The sequence below is a fragment of the Pelophylax lessonae genome (genome assembly GCF_965119305.1).
Source record: "Pelophylax lessonae genome assembly, chromosome: 4".
In the NCBI taxonomy this organism is placed as follows: Eukaryota; Metazoa; Chordata; class Amphibia; order Anura; family Ranidae; genus Pelophylax; species Pelophylax lessonae.
In genome coordinates this window covers 2,303,442-2,325,023 of record NC_138771.1, presented here as the reverse complement: position 1 = coordinate 2,325,023, position 21,582 = coordinate 2,303,442, and positions in this window count along the sequence as shown.

Here is a 21,582-nt window from a genome sequence, read left to right as displayed (position 1 = left end):
ATGCAATTTTTCGAGAAGAAATACCCTTTCATTAATTAAAAAAAAAAACAGTAAAGTTAGCCCAATTTTTTAGTATAATAGAATGATGTTACGCCGAGTAAATAGATACCCAACATGTCATGCTTTAAAATTGCGCACTTTCGTGGAATGGCGACAAGCTTTGGTACTCCATAGGGGACACTTTAAAAATGTTAACGGTTACCAGTTTAGAGTTACAGAGGAGGCCTTGTGCTAGAATTGTTGCTCTCACTCTTACGATTACAACGACACCTCACATGTATGTGGGTGCAACACGTGTATGTATTTGTTTCTGCATGGAGGGACGGGGGCGCTTTAATTTCTTTTATTTTTTTTTATTTTTTTTATTTTGACACTACACGAAAAAAAAAAAAATTGATCACTTTTATTGCTGTGACAAGGAATGTAAACATGTCTTGTGACAGTAATAGGCAGTGACAGGTACTCTTTATGGAGGGATCGGGGGGAATGTGACAGTAATAGCAGTGACCGGTACTCTTTATGGAGGGATCGGGGGGAATGTGACAGTAATAGGAGTGACAGGTACTCTTTATGGAGGGATCGGGGGGAATGTGACAGTAATAGGAGTGACAGGTACTCTTTATGGAGGGATCGGGGGGAATGTGACAGTAATAGGAGTGACAGGTACTCTTTATGGAGGGATCGGGGGGGGAATGTGACAGTAATAGGAGTGACAGGTACTCTTTATGGAGGGATCGGGGGGAATGTGACAGTAATAGCAGTGACAGGTACTCTTTATGGAGGGATCGGGGGGGAATGTGACAGTAATAGGCAGTGACAGGTACTCTTTATGGAGGGATCGGGAGGAATGTGACAGTAATAGGAGTGACAGGTACTCTTTATGGAGGGATTGGGGGGAATGTGACAGTAATAGGGAGTGACAGGTACTCTTTATGGAGGGATCGGGAGGAATGTGACAGTAATAGGAGTGACAGGTACTCTTTATGGAGGGATTGGGGGTCTAAGAGACCCCCAATCCCTCCACTGCACTTCAATGTATTCAAAATGCCAAGTTTGGCTGTTTTAAATGCTGCCTTCTTTTAAAAAATCTGGCGCCTTTAAGGCTCCAGTACCCGAAAGTGGTGTCATGACGTTGCTTCCGGGTTACTACATCGGAGACCGATCAGAGCCGAATCTGGCTTTATTCAGGTTTTCATGCCAGCCGTTGGATGTGTCGGCTGGTGGCTATGGACTCCCGATGGGACGGGAGACACAGACGAGCCGCAGAATGCGGCGGGAGAGGGGACGTCCCCCTCCGCTCTTTGTAATGAAAGCCTTGCCACATTGGTTGTCATTACAAGAAAGCCGACCGCGGGCTCTAAACAACGATGCCTCTAGCTGCAGGAATCACTCTGGTACAACCCCCTAAATCCGAGGCCGCATATTTGCGTTCCGTCGACAGTAAGAGATTAAATTGGTTGGAGCCCTTTCACACTGTGGCGCTTGAAAACTGCCAAAAAAAGGCTGAGTGATTTTGCAGCGCTTTTCAGGCGCTTTTGAGTGCTAGCGGTGCACTTTTTTTAAGCACACATGACTCAAAAACTTCTTCAAGGACAATTTTTTGGCACTTTTAAAATGCTTTTGAGGCTCTTTTGAGGCGCTTCCAATTCATTTCAATGGAGAGGGGCCTTTTTGAGGCTCTTTTTCTAGCGCTCCAAAGATGCTGTTTGTGTCGTGGTTGCGGGGGCTTGTGCAACGCAGATTGCTTTAGGGAGGTTGGGAGACTCCTTGTCCAGCTTCCCCGATGCCTCTTATGTGTAAGTCACCCTGTGTCTATTAGGGGCACAGGGTGACCAAGAACCCCTGTCGGGTCTGCACTAATCAGACTCGCTGTACAACCAGACTGGACTCAGCCTTTCGTGTTACCCCAGTTATCCTGGGTTCTATATGTGTGGTTTGTGTTGGGGGAGTGAGGGGCTCTTTCACTTGGGACTGTAATATTTCTGAACAATATCCCTCAGGAAATATATAAAGATATATTGCAGATTGCTAAGATATTGCAAAAGTGCTTCAGACCCTTGCTAGTGGGGTGGGGGTTTGTTATTGAATACCTGCATTCCATTGTTCTATTGTTCCTGTCTGCCTTGAGTAAGCTTATTATGGGATGTGTATGTTTGTGTGGATTGGCTAAGGGGGAGGGGTTGTCAGATTGTATATCTCCTTCTGCTTTGTGTTTCAATAAACAGTTTGATTCTGGTTTGACTCCAAAACTTGTACTGTCAAGTTCTTGGGGTAACTATAGCCAGATTCACGGATCCCGTATTCCAGAGCTTAGGAAGCAGCTTCTTGGCGGAGATATCCACAGGGTGTCCGTATTCCGTCACACTGCTTGCAGGATTTTTTTCACCGCCCCCCCAACATTCATTGATTTTAATGAGAATAGCGTTTCGTGAGCTTTTCAGGCGCTTTTTTTTGCGCCAAAGTGCTTGAAAAGCGCCTAAGTGTAAAAGGGCTCTTAAAATCAGTATTTCTTGCTAGAAAATTACTTTAAACCCCCAAACATAATAGATATTCTTTCAGCAGAGACCCTAGAGCACATGTGTCCAACACAAGGCCCGGGAGCCGAATCCAGCCCGTCAGGCCATTTCATGTGGCCTTGCACCTCTCCTGCAGCTGCAGCGCCCCCCTCATCTCTGTTTCACCACCTTGTCTCATCAATTAGCAGCAGAGAGGCGGACAGAACTCCTCTGCCAGATCCTGTGCATTTCCATGCAGCCGTGGAGAGGCTTGTCTCTGCCTCCCCATCTCAGAAGTTGCATCAGAGATCCCACAGAACATGTGCCTCTCTGTGCAACCACAGCAGTGGCGTAGCGTGGGGGGTGCTGAGGGGGCCACTCGCACCGGGCGCAACATTTAGGGGGGCGCATCCCACGCCCGCCATCCGCGGGATCATAGTGTCCCTTTATTTTGATGATGCCCCGTCCAGCGGCCCGCCCGCCCGCACTTCTCTTCTTGGCTCCGTGATTGCTGCTTGGTGCAGGACGAGCGGCGCCGGCGGACCGCTTAAGGTGTTATGTGCGGCCAGGGGGCGGGGCTGGTCGGACTCGTGGGTGAAGATGACAGTCTTGTGCATGTGCAGCACTGCTTCCGGAGTCTCCCCCTGCTATCCGGGCCGGCCGCCGACACGCTGTTCCCTCAGCTCCTGATCGCCTTCTCGAGTCGCCAGTGTTTGGACACAAAACAAGGTAAGTGATGTGCTGCCTGCCCCCGGGGGGCCCAATAAAGTGGACATGGGAGGGGGTGAGGTGGGTCAGTGTAGGGGGTGTCAGTATAGGTGTCAGTGTATGGGGGGGTCAGTATAGGTCTCAGTGTAGGTGTCAGTGTAGGGGGGATGTCAGTGTAGGTGTCAGTGTATGGGGGGTGTCAGTGTATGGGGGGGGTCAGTATAGGTCTCAGTGTAGGTGTCAGTGTATGGGGGGGGTCAGTGAAGGGGGGTCAGTATAGGTGTCAGTGTATGGGGGGGTCAGTGTATGGGGGGGGGGGTCAGTGTAGGGGGGGATGTCAGTGTAGGTGTCAGTGTATGGGGGGGGTCAGTATAGGTCTCAGTGTAGGGGGGGATGTCAGTGTAGGTGTCAGTGTATGGGGGGGTCAGTATAGGTCTCAGTGTAGGGGGGTGTCAGTGTATGGGGGGGGGGGTCAGTATAGGTCTCAGTGTAGGTGTCAGTGTATGGGGGGGGGGGTCAGTGTAGGGGGGGATGTCAGTGTAGGTGTCAGTGTATGGGGGATGTCAGTGTATGGGGGGTGTCAGTGTATGGGGGGGTCAGTATAGGTCTCAGTGTAGGTGTCAGTGTATGGGGGGGTCAGTGTAGGGGAGGTCAGTGTGAGAATGTGGGGGGGGTCAGTGTCGGTGTCAGTGTAGGGGGGTCAGTGTAAAGGGGTCAGTGTAAAGGGGTCAATGTATGGGGGGCTCAGTGTATGGGGGGGGTCAGTGTCGGTGTCAGTATAGGGGGATAAGTGTAGGGGGGTCAGTGTATGTGTCAGTGTAGGGGGGTGTCAGTGTATGAGGGGGTCAATGTAGAGGGGGGGTCAGTATAGGTGTCAGTGTATGGGGGGTCAGTGTAGGGGGGTCAGTGTATGGGGGGGTCAGTGTAGGTGTCAGTGTATGGGGGGTCAGTGTAGGTGTCAGTGTATGGGGGGTCAGTGAAGGAGTCAGTGTAGGGGGGGTGAGTGTAGTGGTCAGTGTAGGGGGGGGGGTCAGTGAAGGTGTCAGTGTAGGGGGTTCAGTGAAGGTGTCAGGTAGGTCAGTGTAGGGGTCAGTATAGTAATTAGGCAGCTCCGTGTAGTGGTCAGGTAGGTCTGTGTAGGTGTCAGTGTAGTGGTCTAGTAGGTTTGTGTAGGGGGCGCAAATTACTTGCATTGCCCCGGGCGCTGACAACCCACGCTACGCCACTGAACCACAGCACCCCCCTCGTCTCCTTTTCCCCTGGTCTCAGCATTTAGCAGACTCTAGCAGCTGGCTCCAGCTGTCATGAACCTGGTTGGAGGCTGAGGTGACGAGAGGGCTCCCCTTGCGGCTGAGTGCAGAGCACCCCTGGAGATGGTGACAGAGGGTGCTGTGCCCAAAGGTGCACGGGTTGCCTGCAGGTGTAGCTGTGTCAGGAATCAGATCTGCAGAAGATAAGACTCACTTGGATCACTGGAAGTGCAGGCAGGTTAGTGCAATCAAGGTCAGAAGACAGGCCGAGGGTCAAACACAGGTAGTCAATCAGGAACAGGCAGGGAGAAGTCCGTAAGGCAAGACGGGTTCAGAGCAGGAGAAAGCCAGAGCAGGTCAAGGATAGCCGGGTCGGTAACGGGTAATCAAATCAAGCAGGAGTTTCAAGGCACAAGGAAATCAGGTACTAGCTGAAGATAATCCAGCAATGAATGGAAGCTAGTGCTGAGTTTATATAGGAAGTGGATGTTGATAATTGGCACTAATTAGGACGTCCCATGTGGCCATTTTGGGAATTAGCATATCTGCCATTCCCTGACAGTCCTGCGTGGACATTTTGGAAATTGGCATATTTGCCATTCTTTATCAAGTTCTTCACTGACACCAGCCCTCCTTGGGTCCTCCTCCAAACCCTGCAGTTTCTGCTTCCTAGCCCCCATCCCTAGCTTCTTCCCAGCAGCAGCACAAGGCACTGTGATGTTAGGGAGGGTGGGGGGGGGGGGCATGACTTCTAAACGTGGAGGGCTCTTGGCATTTGATGTAAGGTGTGGGGGGGGGGGCGAGGGTGCTCTGGAAATCTAGTCTTACAGATACAACTGGCTCTTTGAGGGCAACCATAATGCTGGTTCGGCCCGTGATGAAATTGAGTTTGACACCCTTGCCCTAGAGAATAAAATGACGGCCGTTGCAATATTTTGTCACATTGTATTTATGCAGCGATCATTTAAACGCAGTTTTTTTGGGGAAAAATACGCTAAACTAAACAGTAGAGTTGGCTCAATTTTTTAGTATAATGTGAAAGATGTGTGACGGGAGTCACTTTGTTTGGGGGGCTGTGGAACCCAGCTTACCTTTGAGAGGTTGGGAAATCCCTCTCTCAGCCCCCAAGGCCCCTCTTATGTGTAAGTCACCCTGTGTCTATTAGGGATACAGGGTGGCCAAGGAAACGATGGACTTATTGGACACAGAATATGGTTTGGATTTCTTCAAATAATCAAAGCAATGCTTGATGTGTATTCCATGTACTTCAATGTAGTAGACGGACAGACTGATACTGGGGTCCCTTGCCATTGTCTGTATAAAAAGGTGTTCTGTGTTTATACTAAGGATAATGTGTAATTTTGTATTTTGTTTTAGCCTTGTTGCCGGCAGGCTGGTTTAAGTGCGCTGAGTTAATTAGCATGTGAATGGTAACCTTGTCTAGAGGGGATTAGCCATGAGTCAGCTGTACCTCGTTATCTAACCATTGTGTGATGTTTTGGATAAATATTTGGGTCATTGTTCATGTAGTGACTGACATACTTCTCAAGTGTATAAAAGTTTGTTTCTTCTTTAATAAAGTAGTTAGTTGTTCTCAGACACATACAAGCTAAGTTCAGGCTAGTTTTGTATGTAGGGCGGCTGGAATATCTGATATCTATGTTCACGACTGGAGGAAGCCGTATACTGACGGAAGACCACAAGTACAGTGTGGGTCGGTGGTTTCTTTACAGATGATGTCACGCGGAGAATCGTGATCATTATTCTAAGGTAAAAAAAAATTGCGATTCTCATTTTATCCAGATTTGTGCAGCTCTACCTTCTCATGAAGGGGGGGGGGGGGGGAATCTTCCGGAGGTCAAGTGGTTAAGGTAAAAAAAATGTTTAGGCTTTAGAACCACTTTAATGCGCTATTTGTAATATTTAAAAACTGTTGTAAAGCTTCTTATTACATTGAACTTTCTTCAGTGCTGATAAAACTTTTGTTAAAATATATATATTGTATATACACACGTGTGCCATATGTTGTACTTTGTAAAACTTCAATAAAAAATACTGAAAAAGAAAAACCTTGACTCGATGCATTAAAGAAATCAAGCACAAGGCTTCAAAAGAAATGTGGAGGATAAACATGAAAAACAACAATTGCAAAGGATTGAAATGGACCTCCAGTCACCAAAATCCTCCCACCAATATGGCCCCATTATAGCCTCATATTCCACTCCTATCTAGAGTCCTCCAGGCTCCTACATTCGATGATCCCTTACTTGTCGTTGAAAGGAGTCATAAACGTAAATCTATTCTGAAAGTGACATATTTCATTTTTAAACAAGAATATTTCAACGTTGGAAGATAACAAAACCGGCTATACAAAAATTCTTCCACCAGAAGTGTTTGTTTGGCAGATTATTCCGGCTTTCCCAGACAAGGTCCTCTTTTATCTCGGATAAGCCGGCACCATGAATGTTCTCTTGCTCTCCCTCCTTCATGGCTTTAAACATACATGCTTGGCTGATCGGAGAATACGTTTTATGGAAGCGTTTTTCAGAAGATCTTTCGGGCAGTCAGATTGGTCTCCATGATATGCAATACGTCAGTTTGTGAAGTCAAGATATAAAGTTAGATTATCTGTATTGGAGAAGGAGAATCGGGAGGATGGGCGATGAATAAAAACTGTTCTTTTGCTAAACAATCTGAGTTTCTGTTATTGCTGGAAGTTCAGCCATTATTATTTGAGATTATAGGGCTAGCACTACCCCCACAGGGGTCGCTGATAACTGGGTTCCCCGCTCCTGCACAGCCAGACAACAAGCATTTTTCACTCTCACCCAGACACAGGGAACAATCTCTTAGCTTGGCTTTTGTTGCTTTATTAGGGGGTAATAAGTTGGATGCAAAATAGGAATTGTAGCACCTTCCTAGGTAGGTGCTAGTGAGTACATGGCTCGGTTTGGCGGGGGGGGGGGGGGTGAGTGTAGCACCCTCCTAGGTAGGTGCTAGTGAGGACATGGCTCGGTTTGGCGGGGGGTGAGTGTAGCATCCTCCTAGGTAGGTGCTAGTGAGGACATGGCTCGGTTTGGCAGGGGGTGAGTGTAGCACCCTCCTAGGTAGGTGCTAGTGAGGACATGGCTCGGTTTGGCAGGGGGGTGACTATAGCACCCTCCTGGGTAGGTGCTAGTGAGGACATGGCTCGGTTTGGCAGGGGGTGAGTGTAGCACCCTCCTAGGTAGGTGCTAGTGAGGACATGGCTCGGTTTGGCGGGGGGTGAGTGTAGCACCCTCCTGGGTAGGTGCTAGTGAGGACATGGCTCGGTTTGGCAGGGGGTGAGTGTAGCACCCTCCTAGGTAGGTGCTAGTGAGGACATGGCTTGGTTTGGCAGGGGGGGTGAGTGTAGCACCCTCCTAGGTAGGTGCTAGTGAGAGAGTATAGTTGGAGCTCTGTCTGCTTACCAGAGGGGCTGCAGATAAATCTATATTGCTTTCTGCCTATCACAGAGCAGGACCTGTTAGTGAGGTCTGCCCAGTATGCGATTCATTCAGTCTGAAGAATGTTTCACGCTGGTCCAATAGGGAGGCATGTTGGACAGTGGGAGGAAACCTGACAAATGAGTGCATGGGCTTTTCATACAGTCCTGATGATAGGCAGAGGGCAGGTCGCCGCGGTGCATTCTGGGATACTGTTAAAAAGCCAGGAGCACATGTGCTGTGGGGTCTTCAGCTGGAGAGTGGAGTCCCAGAGGACGGCGGTCTCCTCCTCTGTAGAGGTGCCATGTGGTCGCAGGAGGTTGTCCTGAGGGCCAGAGGAGTGGTTGAGAGGAAATGAACTCAGAGGTTCAGGGAAGCTGACTGAGAGGGGAGACCCTGAGACTGCAGTATCGTGAGTACAAGAACTCGTGTCAAGGGGGCTGACCTGAGGGGGGCCACCTCTGTTAGTAGGACAGTCAGTGGATGAGTGTCAGCAGAGGAAGAGGGAGAGAGTATACTCGGGAGAGTATCATGAGGATAAGAGGCTTAATCCACATTCATCCACAGTGGCAGGATGAAACAACATCCTGGCTGTTCCAACCCTAGTGTAAAGCAGAGAAGATCGGAGTCCTCAATCACTGTGAATAGTTAAAGTTGGAGTATCCCACTATTTCCTTCTCCTATCCCCATTCTACAATAAACTACAAAAACAACCAAATACCCCTGGACTGATTATTGGAGTGAGCCAAGGAGGATCAAGAACTTACCTCCAACTATGGCCATGTGCTGGTAACCAGAGGGAAAACACAGAGTGAATATCAAGCAGTCCCTACGGGGGGGGCTGTGCTACAGAATTATGGGATGCCAGGTTTAAATGCAATAATAAATGGACAACCTCCTCCCTATCTACAAGATCCTGGACTGTCCTCCTTCCTGGATACTGACACTCTTTGGTGATCAAAAAGCATAAGCCCCTTAAGGACTCGTTACTACCGTCACCAACAATGGGACACCATTTCTCACACTGACACCAAGAATGGGGCACCATTTCTCACACTGACACCAAGAATGGGGCACCATTTCTCACACTGACACCAAGAATGGGGCACCATTTCTCACACTGAGACCAAGAATGGGGCACCATTTCTCACACTGACACCAAGAATGGGGCACCATTTCTCACACTGACACCAAGAATGGGGCACCATTTCTCACACTGACACCAAGAATGGGGCACCATTTCTCACACTGACACCAACAATGGGGCACCATTTCTCATGCAGACACTAACAATGGGGCACCATTTCTCACACTGTCACCAACAATGGGGCACCATTTCCCACACAGACACCAACAATGGGCCACCATTTCTCACACTGTCACCAACAATGGGGCACCATTTCTCAGACTGTCACCAACAATGGGCCACCATTTCTCACACTGACACCAACAATGGGGCACCATTTCGCATGCAGACACCAACAATGGGGCACCATTTCTCACACTGACACCAACAATGGGGCACCATTTCTCACACTGTCACCAACAATGGGGAACCATTTCTCACACAGACACCAACAATGGGCCACCATTTCTCACACTGTCACCAACAATGGGGCACCATTTCCCACAGACACCAACAATGGGCCACCATTTCTCACACTGTCACCTACAATGGGGCACCATTTCTCAGACTGTCACCAACAATGGGGCACCATTTCCCACACTGACACCAACAATGGGGCACCATTTCTCACACTGTCACCAACAATGGGGCATTATTCCTCCCAATAATACCAACAATCGGGCACTAATCCATCCCCTAATACCAAATATGGGGATGTTTACTCGCACTGATGCCAGGAAAATCTCACTACCCGCTGGCTACAGTTCAGCCCCCCTAAAGTCTGAAGGACAATAAATTGCCCCTTTGGAAAGTTTGGAAGCCCCTGCTCTGGAAAGTAGCACATTGGGTTGTAAGCTGCAAACAGGAGTATATCCAACTCCATTGTAGAAACTTTTCCCAGCTCCACTGCCTGAAGGTACTACCAGCCCACCTGGCTGCTTCAAAGATCTCCCAGGACAAGGGATAGAAAGGGTTATGGACAGCGCTGGCCTACTGTAAGCTTGCTACATGTGGCAGTTTCTCTCCTTGTGAATCCCTGGGTGTGCTGTTGTACTCACTCTGTCCTCTTTGCTCTCTACTGCTCCAAGGCAAGATTCCTTTTAAACTGTAATGCTGTCAGGATCTTCCCAAGCCAAACCGAGCCCAGTCTGAGGCAGAGCCCCCTTGAGACATAGGGGTCCCCTCCTAGGCCACTGACAGTCTTCTCTGCACTCCATCTCCCACCTCTGCTAGCATGGCTCCACCATATTCAAGGGCTGACTCAACCACCCTGCCAGGCCCTCTGCCTGAGGATTGGCCAACTTCCCTCAAGTATGCAAATCAGCTCTCCTGGCCTCCGCCTTCTAACTTTGAGAAGTTTCTCCAAACGTCCAGGTCCAGAAGGAGGTACCAGAGACCTGCATCTGTGAGTTATCCAGCCTGACCTGCAGTAACCTGACCAAATTGCAGACTCACAAGTTAATCATGAGTCATAACATAGATTTGCCTGCACTAACACTAGTAGCACACTAGAGGGTGCCACATAGGGTTAGCACCCTTCAAAATTCTCATTCATATAGTGTTATCTATATGTGTGTGTTCTTATTGTTCTGTTATTTGCTATTGTTAAATTCTCTGTAATTCGTCATTTTGTAGCAGACTATGAAAAAAAACAAAAGTTGGCACTCTATATTCAATAACTGTAGCAATAGAATAAAGAAAAGGTTTTCTATAATATCACAGTTGACAGATTTGGAGAATTACTTTTTTTTTTTTAAATCAAGATTCTGTAACCCTTAAAATCCCGGCATTGGGTTAAGAAGAAGAGAGAGTGTATTATATCCCGATGTCTCCTGCATCGGATGTGCCTCCGTTCCATTATCACGCTGAATGTGATTGGATGTACAAAACATTTAAAGGCGGAGAATTTACTTGTTGGAAAATTCTGGGAATTACAAGGTAAACAAGTTGAATGCTTTACAGAACATCGCTTCTATTGTTTACAATGAATAGAGAAATCAAAAGGAGAGAATAAATAAAACACATGAAATGTGAATGTGGAGTTCCATTGCTGGAAGAGGAGGACAATAGATATTTGCAATTCTGATTCAAATATGACAATAGCTTTTCAATGTAACCACAATGGGTACAAGTGAGGACTATTTCTACAGTTCTTAGTATTTAACCACTTCCCGCCCGTCATATAGCAAAATGACGGCCGCCAAGTTGTTGCACTATCCTAAATGGGTGTCAAATGACGTCCAGCAAGATAGGCCGCTCTGCACGCCCCCCGGGGGGTGCGCAGAGCGGCGATCGGTGGTGTGGTGTGTCGCACCCTGACAGGCGCGAGTAAAGGAAAGCTGATCGGCGGCTCTCCTGACGGGGGGGGGGGTTCTGTGCTGGTAATCAGAGCATTGGGGGATACCACTAGAGCCACCAGGGATGGCCCACCCATGGCCACCAGGGATGTCAATCAGTGCTCAGGGAGCCTGTCAGTGCCCTCCTCATCAGTGCTGCCCATCATTGCCATTTATCAGTGCCACCCACCAGTACCCATCATTGCTATCTATCAGTGCCACCCACCAGTGCCCATCATTGCCCATCAGTGCCGCCTATCAGTGCCCATCTGTGTCTCCTATCAGTGCCCATCAGTGCCATCTATCAGTGCCGCCTATCAGTGCCCCATATCAGTGCTACCTATCAGTGCCACATATTAGTGCCTCATCATCAGTGCCACCCCAGCAGTGCCTCCTCATCAGTGCCTGTCAGTACGGCCTCATCAGTGCTCATCAGTGCAGGGAAAAAAAACTTTTTTTTTTTTTCAAACTTTTCGGTCTTTTTTTATTTGTTTAGCAAAAAAGAAAAAACCTTGCAGTGATCAAATACCACCAAAAGAAAGCTCTATTTGTGGCAAACAAATTACATAAATTTGGTTTAGGTACAGTGTTGCATGACCGCGCAATTGTCATTCAAAATGTAATAGCGCTAAAGGCTTAAAATTGGCCTGGGCAAGAAGGGGGTGAGCTGATGGCTGAGTTTTACAAAGCCTTTAAGTCTATTTTGGCCCCACATTTGGTAGAGGTTTTTAACAGTTACATAGTTAGTCAGGTTGAAAAAGTCCATCCGGTTCAACCAAAAAAAAAAAAGTATTGAAAACCCAACCATACAATCCCATATACACAATGCTATACCCACAGTTGATCCAGAGGAAGGCGAAAAAAACCCCAGCAAAGCATGATCCAATTTGCTACAGCAGGGGAAAAAAATTACTTCCTGATCCCCCGAGAGGCAATCTGATATTCCCTGGATCGATTTTACCTATAAAAATGTTAGTACCCATTTATATTATGTACACCCAGGAAAGAATCCAGGCCTTTTTTAAAGCAATCTAGTGATCTGGCCAGAACCTCCTCTGGAGGGAGTCTATTCCACATTTTCACAGCTCTTATGGTGAAGAAACCTTTCCGTATTTGGAGACGAAATCTGTTTTCCTCTAGACATAAAGAGAGCCCCCTTGTCCTCTGTGTTGACCTTAAAGTGAACAACTCAACACCAAGTTCTCTATATGGACCCCTTATGTATTTATACATGTTGATCATATCCCCCTTAATCTCCTCCTCCTTGTCTTGCTGAGGGGGTGCTTCCCCCTTCCATGAGACACTCAGCTGTGATTCTTCTTTCAAAAGGTAAAGATCCTTCAATGATTGAGAATTGGCGCCCCATCAGCCTTCTCAATGTCGATAGAAAGGTGCTGGCGAAGATACTTTTCTGGCGCCTATCGGCAGTAGCAGAGTCTTTGCTTTCTCGTCATCAGCACTGTTCGATCCAGGGTAGGAGCACCTTCACAGCGGTTTTAGCTGTCCAGGAGGCCTTGGAGAAGTGCAGGGCTGCAGGCTGGGGAAAGTATTTACTGGCATTGGATCAGGCAAAGGCTTTCGATCGTATCAACCATGAGTACCTGTGGTTGCTCTTTAGTAAGTACGGTCTGCCGGGTGGTTTTGTCGATTGGTTAAAAGTCTTGTATAAGGGGGCAGAAAGCTTCCCTCTTGTTAATGGTTGGGTTGGACAGTCCTTTGAGGTTGGCTCTGGGGTGCGCCAGGGTTGTCCCCTGAGTCCCCTGCTCTATGTGTTTGCAATCGACACTTTCATCAGGAGGCTAGAGAGCAACATGTTGTGTGGGGTACCAGTGGGAATCCCGGGTGAGCCGCCTTTGAGGGTTGTTGCCTATGCGGATGATGTGTCAGTGATTGTCACTGGGACAGATGAAGCGGAGGAGGTGGTCTCTCTGACATCACGGTACTCTGAAGCATCAGGCTCCAAGATCAATCAGGAAAAGAGTGACGTTTTTTGGATGGGAAAGGAAGGTGAGGGGTTTGATCTCCCGGACACCTTTCCAGTGCCCCAGGAAAAAATTAAGATATTAGGCATTGAATTTGGACCTGGCGATTATGGCCTCAAAAACTGGGAAGGCAGGCTGGAAGTTGCCAATACTAAGGTGGTCAGCTGGAAGAGATGGAAGTTATCTCTGAGGGAAAGGGTTGATCTGATTAAGACTTACCTGATACCGATCTTCTTGTATGTCAGCCCTGTCTGCATCTTGCCAGTGTCTCTCTATGCTAGGATCTATAGTGTGTTCTTCCAGATGCTGTGGGGGAACAGACTGAACCCCATCAAGAGGAATGTCACCTATCTATCCAGGAGGGAGGGTGGCTTAGGTATGGTGAACCCCGTTTTTTTCTTTTCACTGCTATTTCTCAAGTTTAACATTGGTAGTATGCTTGCAGTGGAACCTCCTGGATGGGCAGGCATGTTTAGATCTTGGTTTAGGCCTTTTCTACGACTTTGGGAAGAAGGTGGCCAAGTGAAGAATCTCAGGGGTCATCGTGGTCAGCTTCCAGCCTATGTCGCTCCGTGTCTGAAGTTGCTGCGGCAGTGGCGACTGTCGGCTGAAGATCTCAGATCCGCTCCGAGGAAAGTCCTTATGAGCCGAGTCTTGAGCGAAGTCTTTCATGACCCACTGGCCTTAAGGGATTGCCCAGGCCCAATTTTGAGGGAAGGGTTAAGATGGATTAATTTGGCTAGAGTCCCCCTTAAATTCAGGGATCTGGCCTGGTTGTGCTTCCACAGGAGGCTCTATGTTCGGGGCAATTTGAAATTCCGCAGTGGGGTGGATCGTGGTTGTCCTCGGGAGGAATGTGCAGGTGAGGAGGAGACTATGGACCATTTTCTGCTTCGTTGCCCTTTTAACATAGAGGTATACAAACAGGTGGGGCGGGCCCTCGGTGTTCCTTTCCTCTCCAGGCTGGGTTATGCTGAGTGGGTGTACGGAGCATTCAATACTGGTGGGGGCTTTTGTTTGGATACACTTTTTTTAGTTAGTTTAGTAGTCCGTTATTACACATGGAACGCATGGTGTCAGGTCACCCTTCGGCGTAAAGTCCTTCCTGTTCAGGTGGTGGTGTGTGACATTCTGCATGAGGTGGGGAAGATTTGGGTGCTTGAGAGAGACAAGTGGGGTCAGAGGGCTTGGCTGAAGGCGTGGAGGGGTTTCAAGCCTCCCTGACTGCCAGGAGTCTCTTTCCCGGGTGTGGCTTTCTGTCTCTTATCACCCTAGATTTTTTCTTAATGCTTAGTTTTTGATAAATGGCTGCATACATAGGTGATGGGTTGTGCCTCTTAGGCCCTCTCTGCTGCTTTATGTAAATAGTTTTCTAAGAATGTTGGAAGTGGATTATGTATATATTGTATATATTCTGCACATGGATGTGTATTCCTTTGTTTTCTGTTGGAATATTGTACTATAGTTCTGTTTTTTACTTTTGTATAAAATGTGTTGCTTGATTCTTTTCAATAAAAGATCAATAGTGTCCCATCATTGGTGTCAGTGGGAGGAATAGTGCCCCATCATTGGTGTCAGTGGGAGGAATAGTGCCCCATCATTGGTGTCAATGGGAGGTATAGTGCCTCATCATTGGTGTCAGTGGAAGGAATAGTGCCCCATCATTGGTGTCAGTAGGAGGAATAGTGCCCCATCATTGGTATCAGTGGAGGAATAGTGTCCCATCATTGGTGTCAGTGGGAGGAATAGTGTCCCATCATTGGTATCAGTGGGGGGAATAGTGTCCCATCATTGGTGTCAGTGGGAGGAATAGTGTCCCATCATTGGTGTCAGTGGGAGGAATAGTGACCCATCATTGCTGTCAGTGGGAGGAGTAGTTTCCCATCATTCAGCTTTGGGTGTGGCTGCTGGAAGGTTCTCTGGCTGTGTGTCTGGAGCTGCTGCAGGTAGTCTGTGTAAGAGGGGAGTGAGGTGAAATCCCTCCCAGCTCTCCTGGCTCCCTTCTGGGGAAGCCATGGAGGCCAGCAGGGACTCTCCTGCTGGAGGCTCTCAGCAATCCCCTGGGCGGATGGATGGCATGCATGCTCCTGTGCAGCCCCTGGTTGGTGATCTCTCTGCACCTGGTGAGGATGAAGATGCTGGATCCATTCGGGAGCGAGTGGTGGCCGGGATCAAAGTCCTCAATAAGGAGAGAGACAGGCTCTACAAGCTTAGAGCGGATTTGAAACGCTTGAGAAAGCAGCGTGAAGGCTTGTTCAGCAAGAACCGTGGATTCATGGATTCAGAGGTCCAATTAGCGAAAGTCTGTGTGGAACATCAAGAAACTATCGTGGCCATGATGGAAGGCAGGGATGGTCCCTTCAGGGAGAAGTTTTGCAATGAACGAAGGTTTGCAAAGATGGAGGTGGAGGAGGAGACCCCTAGTTCTGACCCCCTTCCCCCTCAAGGTGAGGTAAGCAGCCCATTGCCATCTCAGGGCTCAGGAGGCATGCTGAAAGTTATACAGGTAATGGAGTCTCCAATGCAAGAAGCTCATCTGGTGTTTGGTGGTGTGGAGGACTTACCTGAGAGTGTGCCTGATAAAGTAAAGTATATAAAGCCCCAGCTTACAGATAAAACTGTTTTTGTGCCTTTTAGCACCTTGCCAAATGATGGGTTTCCTAATGACACTCAGTGTGATTCCCCTATGCTCAGCAATGTTGTGCCTGCTGCTGATGTCTCTAAACAGGAAAAGTTTTGTTTAAAAAATGACATTTCTGCTGAAGAACCACAAATCCCAGAAGAGCCGATTAACCCCCCTTCTGCTGAGCTTAAAACTATTTCAGTCACTGTTGAACAGGACTCTACAGCGCAGCAGCAGGAAGCACCTGGTACTGCATCAGAAACAGTTATCCCTAATAACATTGCAGGCATGGTGGAACCCACCATTGTGTGTGGAACTGATAATGCTGCTGGTTTAGCCCAAGCTGGTAAAAATAATAATAGTAGTGTACCTGATAATGTGACATCAGTGTGGGGTCTTGGCCCTAAAAAACCTACATTTGCACAGGTGGTAAGCTGTGCTCCTGGTAATATCATCAAGCCAGGGTTACAATCAAGGAGGAGCTCTGCTTCTAATCGGGGTTTTCCCTCGCAGGCTGCCACTATGAGCACCATTGGATCTGGTCTTGGATCTATGGCTTCTGCTGGGGGTCCAAGGCGGAACGTAGTCCTCCTTAAATGGGAAGGTGGTGCAGTCCCTCTAGCAAGGCGTATGGTGGTGGATCTGATTTTAGATATGGGTTTTGGAGCTGATGACCTATATGCCCTAATACATGTGGCTGGAAGCCGGGAATACACGGTTAGTTTCACCAGACCAGAGGGTCTTGACCTGTTCTGGGAGTGATATATGGCTCGGTGCAGGTCAAGACCCGAATGGGAAGGTCTGGGGCCAGTGGCAGTTTCCCAAAGGTCAACAGTAAAGAAAATCACTATTATCCTCACAAATGAGAGGTTTCCTGCTCGGGACTTAGAGGTCTGGTTGAGAAATTATGGGGATGTTTTGACAAGGCCAGATAAAATTTATGCTTAGCGTGGCATCTGGACTGGGGGTTGGTCGGTAACGGTCAGGTTGGCTAGGGATGGGAATGTTGTCCGCCACCTGCCCTCCTCTGCCTTTATAGGGAGGGATAGGATGACTATTTTTTATCCCGGTCAGCCAAAACTGTGTCACCGCTGTGGAGAAAAGGGGCATTTTAGCTCCTCTTGTTCAGCACTGATCTGTTCAGTGTGTCGGGGACAGGGTCATGTGGCCAGGGACTGCACCCAGGCCATAAGGTGCAACCTGTGCCTGCGCCTTGGCCACCCCTACAGCCGATGTCCTGAAGCCTGGCATAATATGGATAGAGAGGTGATAGATGATCTGTTAAGGCTGGACAGGATGGAGGATGAGGCCCCTGGTGTACCACCCTCCTCTGCGGTGACTGACTCCCCTGGTCTTGTTCAGGATCCCTCCCTAGTCCCTGTGCCCACCCCTCCTGTATCTGTAAGTATTCCTTCTGTGTCTGTCCCTGTGTCCCCCCAGCCTACTGTACCTGCTCCTCTTGTGTCAGAACCTTCCAAGTCTGTGCCCCCTGAGTCAGTTATTCCCGATCAGTCTTCCCTTCCTAAGTGTGACCTTAAAGAAGCCCCCCACCCACCAGGAGTGGTAGAGGGTACCAAAAAGGGTGCTGCTGCGGCTTCCTCTGTAAAGAAGTCTTCTGTGAATACTTCAAAGAAGAAGAAAACAAGAGATGAAAGCATCTCTGAATCTGACCTGCAGTACCTGGAGGAGAGAAGTAAGGTTGTGAGGCAGAAGAGACAGACGGTGAGGACGGAACAGGGACAGGATGCCTCAGTGACTGTCTTCAACCGGTATAGGACTTCTGCTTGGGATATCTCCTCATCTGGGGATTCTTCTGAGCAGAATTCAGAAATTGAAATGGAATTGGAGGAGGCTTCAAGAAAGAGAGAGGCTTCTGGTGATGAGCAGCAGAGGGGAGCTAAGAAGCAATCCACCCAATAACCCAAATGGCGGTTCCCCCTCCGTTAAAAGTGGTGACAATAAATGTCGCCAGTATTAAGTCGGTAAGAGCTCGTTCTATGGCCTTCTTTTTGTTCAGCCAATTAGATGCTGAAATTTTATTTTTGCAGGAGACTAGGCTCACCTCCTTGGCAGATATTCATATGGCCAAGAGAGAGTGGAGGTATGGTCCATCTTACTGGTCTCTTGCGGACGAGCCTTACGGCGGGGTGGTGTTGTTGTTTAAAACCGGCATGGTAACTGTCCGGCGGGTTATTGAGGTGGAGATTGGGAGATGTATGGTCTTAGACGTTCTTGTGGGAGGGCAGGACCTGCGCCTAATTAATATTTATGGGCCGCACACAAAGTGGAACAGGAAATGCCTTTTTACAAGGATCAAGCCATTTCTTTTTACATCCCGGCAAGTGGTTTTTGGAGGTGACTTTAATACTGTGACTAGGCCCAAGGACAGGAATGACTTCAATGACAGGCTGGGATATGATAGCGTTTTTTTAAATAGTATGGTTAGGGATGCTGGTCTTGTGGATGTGCACATTAAGCACCTTCCGGATGACACAGGGTTCACCTTTCATCGAGGTAATAGTCAGAGTAGGATAGATAGGTTTTTTTTGAAGGAGGCCTCTGCTTTCTCACCCCCAGTGGTGCAGGCAGTGGAGTTCTCTGATCACTGTATGCTATCTGTGGTCTTGAATGCTTCAGACTTCCCTCAGAGGAGCAAAGGCACCTGGAGATTAAATTCGACTCTCCTTGAGGAAGAACATGTTAGACAATCCTTTGAGGAATTCTTTCAGGCACAGGTGACCATCCTGGACTTTTGTAGCAGCAAGGCTGAGTGATGGGAGCTGACCAAAAAGAGGATTTCTGGATTCTTCAGGGGCCTAGCCAATAAAAAACAGTTTAATAGATACACGACCTACCAACGTTTGCGGAGGAAGCTGGATATTCTTGTCTCGAGAGGAGGAGATCCTGGGGCAATCTCCGAAGTGAAAATCCTCCTCAGGAAGTGTCAATATGACCGGCATACCTCTTTGGTTCTGGAGCGGGACTATGGGAAATACCACTCGCCTGACCCTTACCAGAACTGCAAACAGGGTGTAGCTGTTAAGATGGTCGTTGGCCTTAAGGATAGTACAGGTTCCTTGACAAAGTCCAGGTCAGGGATCCTGGAGGTCGTGAGGTCTTTTTATGCTGAACTTCTTGGGAGGAAAGAGCTTGACCGAGACAAGATGGAAAGCTTTTTGGACTCTACTCCAGGTCTAAATGGTGGAGATGTCCCTTTGATGAATTTGACAGAAGAGATCACAGTTGAAGAGGTGACGAGGGCAATTGAACAGCTTGCCATCAAAAAGTCACCTGGACCGGATGGTCTGACGGCTGAGTTTTACAAAGCCTTTAAGTCTATTCTGGCCCCACATTTGGTAGAGGTTTTTAACAGTTGTCTTGCTGAGGGGGTGCTTCCCCCTTCCATGAGACTCTCAGCTGTGATTCTTCTTTCAAAAGGTAAAGATCCTTCGATAATTGAGAATTGGCGCCCCATCAGCCTTCTCAATGTCGATAGAAAGGTGCTGGCGAAGATACTTTTCTGGCGCCTATCGGCAGTAGCAGAGTCTTTGCTTTCTCGCCATCAGCACTGTTCGATCCAGGGTAGGAGCACCTTCACAGCGGTTTTAGCTGTCCGGGAGGCCTTGGAGCAGTGCAGGGCTGCAGGCTGGGGAAAGTATCTACTGGCATTGGATCAGGCAAAGGCTTTTGATTGTGTCAACCATGAGTACCTGTGGTTGCTCTTTAGTAAGTACGGTCTGCCGGGTGGTTTTGTCGATTGGTTAAAAGTCTTGTATAAGGGGGCAGAAAGCTTCCCTCTTGTTAATGGTTGGGTTGGACAGTCCTTTGAGGTTGGTTCTGGGGTGCGCCAGGGTTGTCCCCTGAGTCCCCTGCTCTATGTGTTTGCAATTGACCCCTTCATCAGGAGGCTAGAGAGCAGCATGTTGTGTGGGGTACCAGTGGGAATCCCGGGTGAGCCGCCTTTGAGGGTTGTTGCCTATGCGGATGATGTGTCAGTGATTGTCACTGGGACAGATGAAGCGGTGGAGGTGGTCTCTCTGACATCACGGCACTCTGATGCATCAGGCTCCAAGATCAATCAGGAAAAGAGTGAAGTTTTTTGGATGGAAAAGGAAGGTGAGGGGTTTGATCTCCCGGACACCTTTCCAGTGCCCCAGGAAAAAATTAAGATATTAGGCATTGAATTTGGACCTGGCAATTATGGCCTCAAAAACTGGGAAGGCAGGCTGGAAGTTGCCAATACTAAGGTGGTCAGCTGGAAGAGATAGAAGTTATCTCTGAGGGAAAGGGTTGATCTGATTAAGACTTACCTGATACCGATCTTCTTGTATGTCAGCCCTGTCTGCATCTTGCCAGTGTCTCTTTATGCTAGGATCTATAGTGTGTTCTTCCAGATGCTGTGGGGGAACAGACTGAACCCCATCAAGAGGAATGTCACCTATCTATCCAGGAGGGAGGGTGGCTTAGGTATGGTGAACCCCGTTCTTTTCTTTTCACTGCTATTTCTCAAGTTTAACATTGGTAGTATGCTTGCAGTGGAACCTCCTGGATGGGCAGGCATGTTTAGATCTTGGTTTAGGCCTTTTCTGCGACTTTGGGAAGAAGGTGGCCAAGTGAAGAATCTCAGGGGTCATCGTGGTCAGCTTCCAGCCTATGTCGCTCCGTGTCTGAAGTTGCTGCGGCAGTGGCGACTGTCGGCTGAAGATCTCAGATCCGCTCCGAGGAAAGTCCTTATGAGCCGAGTCTTGAGTGAAGTCTTTCTTGACCCACTGGCCTTAAGGGATTGCCCAGGCCCAATTTTGAGGGAAGGGTTAAGATTGATTAATTTGGCTAGAGTCCCCCTTAAATTCAGGGATCTGGCCTGGTTGTGCTTCCACGGGAGGCTCTATGTTCAGGGCAATTTAAAATTCCGCAGTGGGGTGGATCGTGGTTGTCCTCGGGAGGAATGTACAGGTGAGGAGGAGACTATGGACCATTTTCTGCTTCGTTGCCCTTTTAACATAGAGGTATACAAACAGGTGGGGCGGGCCCTCGGTGTTCCTTTCCTCTCCCGGCTGGGTTATGCTGAGTGGGTGTACGGAGCATTCAATACTGGTGGGGGCTTTTGTTTGGATACACTTTTTTTAGTTAGTTTAGTAGTCCGTTATTACACATGGAACGCACGGTGTCAGGTCACCCTTCGGCGTAAAATCCTTCCTGTTCAGGTGGTGGTGTGTGACATTCTGCATGAGGTGGGGAAGATTTGGGTGCTTGAGAGAGACAAGTGGGGTCAGAGGGCTTGGCTGAAGGCGTGGAGGGGTTTCAAGCCTCCCTGACTGCCAGGAGTCTCTTTCCCGGGTGTGGCTTTCTGTCTCTTATCACCCTAGATTTTTTCTTAATGCTCAGTTTTTGATAAATGGCTGCATACATAGGTGATGGGTTGTGCCTCTTAGGCCCTCTCTGCTGCTTTATGTAAATAGTTTTCTAAAAATGTTGGAAGTGGATTATGTATATATTGTATATATTCTGCACATGGATGTGTATTCCTTTGTTTTCTGTTGGAATATTGTACTATAGTTCTGTTTTTTACTTTTGTATAAAATATGTTGCTTGATTCTT